Here is a 6,446-nt window from a genome sequence, read left to right as displayed (position 1 = left end):
CTGAAATGCGACTCTGGGCGGAAGACGGTCCAAATAGGAGAACATAAGTTAGGGTTCCTGCGTTGAAGTAGCCGGATGCTGTTATCTGATAGGTGGGGATTGGAATTGACAGACCAATCATTGATCAGATAATTCATAGGTTCCAAACCCCGCATTTCTCTTGACGTCACCCGGGTACCTCAGGGTAGCAACCCTACCTTATGTTGTGCTGTTTGATTCCTCTTCCGCTCACGGTAGTGTTGTTTGGCCTCGCTGGATTATGTGAAATGCAGGCGCCTTTATCCTGCTGAAATGCGTCTCTGAGCGGAAGACGGTCCAAACAGGAGAACATAAGATAGGGTTGCTGTGTTGAAGTACCTGGCTGACGTCATATGATAGGCGTGGCCTGGGTATAACCAATCTCTGGACACATACTATGTGGATTACAGAGCTCCACCCTCATGACGTCACCCGGGAACTCAGAGTAGCAACCCATTTTATGATGTCCTGTTTGGTATCTCTTTCGCTCACGGTGGCCTTTTCTTGGCCTCGTTGGCCCATTCATGTGAATGTTGACTAACTCCTTAATAAGCTCGGTCAACTGCTGAAATGCGACTCTGGGCGGAAGACGGTCCAAATAGGAGAACATAAGGTGGGTTGCTCTATTAAAGTAGCCGGATGACGTCTTTTCATAGGTGGGGCTTGGACTTGACCAATCATTGGTCAGATGCCTTATAGTCATCTCATAGGCGTGGCCTGGGTACAACCAATCATTGGACACATACTATGTGGATTACGGAGCTCCACCCTCATGACGTCACCCGGGAACTCAGAATACAACCCTTACTTATGATGTCATGTTTGGTTTCTCTTAGGCTCACGGAGGCCTTTCTTGGCCTCACTGGCCCATTCATGTGAATGTCGACTCTTTAATAAGCTCGGTCAACTGCTGCAAAGCGATTATGGGCGAAAGACGGTCCAAAAAGGAGAACATAAGGTAGGGTTGGTGTGTTGAAGTACCCGGTAGGCGTCATATGATAGGTGGGGTTGGAACTTACCGACCAACCATTGATCAGATAATTTGTATGTTCAGAGCCCCGCTCTTCTCATGACGTCACCCGGGAGCTCAGAGTAGCAACCCTACCTTATGATGTCCTGTTTGGTTTCGCTTCCGCTCACGGTGGCCTTACTTGGCCTCTCTGGCTCAATCATGTGAATGTTGACTCTTTGATTAGCTCAGTCAACTACTGAAATGCGACTCTACCTTATGATGTCCTATTTGGTTTCTCTTAGGCTCACGGTGGCCTTTCTTGGCCTCACTGGCCCATTCATGTGAATGTCGACTCTTTAATAAGCTCGGTCAACTACGGCAATGCGATTATGGGCGAAAGACGGTCGAAAAAGGAGACCATATGGTAGGGTTGGTGTGTTGAAATACCCGGAAGACGTCATCTGATAGGTGGGGCTTGGAACTTAACGACCAACCATTGATCAGATAATTTATGTGTTTAAAACCCAGCTCTTCTCATGACTTTACTCGGGAGCTCAGAGTAGCAACCCTACCTTATGATGTCCTGTTTGGTTTCTCTCCCCCTTACGTCGCTTTTCTTGGCCTCGCTGGCTAATTCATGTGAATGTTGACTTTAATAAGCTCGGTCAACTGCTGAATTGCGACTCTGGGCGGAAGACGGTCCAAATAGGAGAACATAAGTTAGGGTTGCTGCTTTGAAGTAGCCGGATGACGTCATCTGATAGGTGGGGATTGGAATTGACCGACCAATCATTAATCAAATAATTTATGGGTTCCGAGCCCCGCCTTTCTCATGACGTCACCCGGGTACCTCAGAGTAGCAAGCCTACCTTATGTTGTGCTGTTTGATTCCTCTTCCGCTCACGGTAGCCTTGTTTGGCCTCGCTAGATTATGTGAAATGAAGGCGCCTTTATCCTGCTCAAATGCGACTCTGGGCGGAAGACGGTCTAAACAGGAGAACATAAGGTAGGGTTGCTGCGTTGAAATACCTGGCTGACGTCATCTGATAGGCGGGGCCTGGGTATAACCAATCATTGGACACATACTATGTGGATTACAGAGCTCCACCTTCATGACGTCATCCGGGAACTGTGAGTAGCAACCCTACCTTATGATGTCCTGTTTGGTTTCTCTCCCCCTTACGTCGCCTTTCTTGGCCTCGTTGGCTAATTCATGTGAATGTTGACTCTTTAATAAGCTCGGTCAACTGCTGAAATGCGACTCTGGGCGGAAGACGGTCCAAACAGGAGAACATAAGGTAGGGTTGCTGCGTTGAAGTAGCCGGATGACGTCATCTGATAGGTGGGGATTGGAATTGACCGACCAATCATTGATCAGAAAATTTGTGGGTTCCGAGCCCCGCTGTTCTCATGACGTCACCCGGGTACCTCAGAGTAGCAACCCTATGGGTTCTCTTCATAGATTCCCAATTAGTTGATTGGGACGCGCAGGAAGGTCTAACTACATTCTAATATCTTGTGCTTCTCTTTTGGAGTTAAAAAAGCTACACAAAAGGGGTGGATGTCGGTAAGCGACCTACTCCACATGTTGATAGTGAAAGAAGTGTTTAACTGAAGTAAGGTCGTATGGACACAATAAGAGGAAGATTAAGATCAGACTGCTGATAGCATAGGTAGAAGTAAGTTGAGAGGTGGCAGTAAGATATACCTTACCGAACCTGAAGCGCAATGACCTCCCAGCACCGCTCAACCTTCCAGTACGGCCTGTCGGTCGGGAGCAATGGGCAACCCCGCCAAGGCGTCCACCGCCCGCCCGACAACCCGCCCTCAGGAACTGGTACCTGCCTGGGAGCCACGGGAGAACAGCCTTGTCCTGCACACCCTAAGCCAACAAGGGGGAGATGACCTTTAGCCTGCCCGGCGGCCGACACCAGATGGACAAGGAAGGCCCGATTATTTACCCTGTGCTCTTGGACCACATTCGGTAGAGGGAATGCGTCCAGGTTAGGGCTTTGACACTGCACACCTCTAGGTCCCGGTGTGTCAGCCCTAGCCCAATGAGAGCAGTCGCACTCTCTTGACACCATGCACCTCGCCAGTTGACTGTGGTAGATGTTAGGTGCACTGTGTCTTTGCCGGTTAGATCCCGTACGCCCTGTAGGACTTCCGGGGTGCCATAGTAGCTGCACTTGTGTTGATGTGCAGCTGAGAGTGCGAGGTGGACTACAGAGACCTGGGTATCAATTATCCAGGCCTCTGTACCTTTGGAAGCTACGATGTCCGGCTTCCTAAACGACCCTGCAATAGGAAAGCGAGGCTCGCAGACCACTTGGTACCCCCTCTGCCTCAGCCTTCCGGCCAAATAGGCACTGACATTATCGTGCCTTCTGACACAACCCCCATGGGTACAGGACACATCTGTGCGATGTGTCCAAGAGTCTCAGGTTTACGACAGGTGTCACAGAGGCCGTTGATCTCGGGCCGGCCTCTGGACGCCATGGCTGGGGTCGGCAGCGCGCCTATCCTGACTTGGACAGCCTTCACATAGTCCGAACCGGACAGAAATCGGTTCCCGCCATCTGCTAACCTGAGGCACGGCAGCAGATGGAGCGAGAGCCGCTCCGTCAACAGTACTGACTAAGTTTGACCTCCATGCGTGCAGGCGTTCGGTCTTGTTACCCGTCTGCCGACCAGCAATACGTGCGGGTCCGGCCCAGCGCTGCAGTTTGCTCATTACTGCAGGCTCCCGGACTGCCGCATGAATCACCGGGTCGGTCGAGGTGAGTAACTTCTCGAACCGCGCTTGTTTATTTAGACGGACGGTCGAGACAAAGTCCGGTATACCCAAACCATCATCTCCTGTTGCCGAGTGAAAGTAAGCGCAAGGCACGTCATGGGCTAGGCGTAGCCAGCGGCGAACCGCCACTCGCACCTGCCTGTCCATGCGTGCTAGTTGCGTCTTATAGACTTCACCTAGCACCAGTCGATGCATGAGCTTAGGCACCAACTGTCCCACGAGCAACGCAATCCTTTGCTGAGGTTTTAGATGGGCTCTGGTGATGTTCAGGAGCCCCTCTTCTAGCAGGGCACCGTAGGATTTTCGCCGCCCCTTAGATCCGACTAGGACGCCAAGGTACTTGTACTCGTCCTCAGCGTTCATGGAACCGACAGCGCTGCCTAAGACTTGGAACGTCCTCTGTTCGTTGACGTACCAAGTCTTACGTTTGCCGTCGACCTCCATGCTGAGGGTACGACACTTTCCCGGGTTAACATGAAGTCCACCCCCCCCCCCCCCGCAAGGGTCTCAGCCATTACATCTATTGCCTTCTGGAGGCCAGTGGGCGTCTCTGCTACCAGGACCAGATCATCGGCAAACGCCAATGCTGATGCTCGTTGGTCACCCAATTTCACTCCCACGCTGGTCTCTTTCACCCTTGTGATTCCCTCGTCAATCACAAGGTTGAAAAGGATAGGCAATAGGGGGTCACCCTGTTTGACCCCACGAGTCATGTTCACCTTACCCGCCATCTCGTCGCTTTCTTCAATATGGGTGAAGGATCGGTCGTACGACGACATGATATATTCCCTGACAGCGGCTGGGATGCCTTTCCGCGACATGGCCCGCTCGATAGTGCTATGGTTAACACTATCGAATGCTTTGGCCATGTGGAGGAATGCCAGGTGCACACAGTGGGCGTGTGCCCGCGCACGACCGACTATCGCATCCAAGATCGTGAGGTTCTCGAGGCATCCGTCTGTAGGGACGAATGCCTTTTGAGCATCATCGATCTGGATGAGGCTCGAGATGCGGCTGCTAAGGATCTTATGCAGAAGACGGACTATGGCACAAGAGATGGTGATTGGCCTATAGTCCTTGGGCTCATTGGGATTGGGTACTTTCGGTATCAGCACTGTGCGGTTGGCCTTCAGTGGCTCTGGTAGGGTGGACGTAGCCATCCATAGGTTAAATGTCTAGGCAAGAATCCTTGGGGGGATGGACCTCAGTAATCTGGTCGACATCAAGCACCGGAATGTAGGGCACACTATTTTCTAGTACCACCTCCTCGATACTTGGGGTGTCCATTGGCTTCAATTGCTTTTCTACATGTTCTTTAAAGTTACAGTCACTCGGTCTTTCTTCATTTCCCACCTCTTACGGTCCTTTCAAATTAATTGATTTCCACAACAGCTTATTGTCCTGTGACTGCAGTATCCTTGATCATGTTGCCTGTGCTGCGTCTTTGTCACCTGACGCGTTTTCTGTTTCTCTCGTCCACCTCGTAGCTGCCTCTATAATAATGTCATATCCCATATTTAAGACTTCATCGATATCACTGTCCTGCCTCAAAGTAGGGGGTTCCACTTGGTTTAATCTTCCTATGAATTCTTCCTGATTAACTCTCTGATAGCTAGCTGATTTCCTAGGTTTATAGACAGCGGCTGGTGCCTTAGGCTGATAACTTCGTCCCAAGGTATCTGCTCTTTCTACCAAATCCTTGTCCGAGATCACTTTTCCTTTATTAATATCCAAGGCAATGGATAATGGGACATGGTCTGATCCTCGTACATTTTGGTGCACTTGTAACTCCCTGATTTCATCTAAGCAAGTCACTTTACATAGGCATAAATCAATTTCTGACAGCTATGTATCACGGCGTTTAAAGGATAAATTTCCGTTGAAATGTTCACTTCCATGCAAAAGGTTATTCACTATTACCAAATCATTATTCTGACATATATTAACAAGAGTTTTACCATGACTATTCACCACCCTGTCCTTCACACCGTCATACTGATACACACATCCTGCCTCATCAACCAAGTGAGGCTGGCCGACTCTACCGTTAAAGTCACCCATGATGATGACGTCGCCAGGGCTGACAGTGTGGCTCGCCAAGGCTCCGTGTTGCACTGAGCTAAACTATGGTGAATCACTTGGGGGAATATACACACCACCTATTTTCTGGTATGGCCACCACGACATGGTTATCCATATTTGCCCCTCACTGTCTGTATCCACGTTTAAGATGTCGTCCGTTAGTTTACATTTGACTAACACAACCACTCCTCCTCGGTGCTGACCTACTCGTGATACATTGGTATAAACATCAAACCCTGGTACTGTCACGTTAAAGTACTGTTTCGCCTCTAAAAGAAATACAATATCAAAACTCATAAGAAAATGTATGATCAAGTTATCTTGTAACTTATCTCTCAAGCCAGCAATGTTCCATGAACAGATTTTCACTACCTTATTTTGTGGTCTTACTGGAAAAACTTTGGAGAGAATCGATCGATGACAACTCCATCCCTCAGCAGGACTCTGTTCTTCCAGTCGTAACTGATGTTCGAAGCAGCGTTGCACGGTTTCTCTTTCTCTTCCTTCTCTCGCATCCTTAGTTCAGCTTGTTCTTTTCGAATCGCCGGGTGAGTATCCTTTTTCAAATAGATTCTTGCCATTGTTGTTCCAGCTTCT

This window comes from Panulirus ornatus, chromosome 60, assembly GCF_036320965.1.
Source record: "Panulirus ornatus isolate Po-2019 chromosome 60, ASM3632096v1, whole genome shotgun sequence".
In the NCBI taxonomy this organism is placed as follows: Eukaryota; Metazoa; Arthropoda; class Malacostraca; order Decapoda; family Palinuridae; genus Panulirus; species Panulirus ornatus.
Note: the sequence above shows the minus strand (reverse complement) of the source record.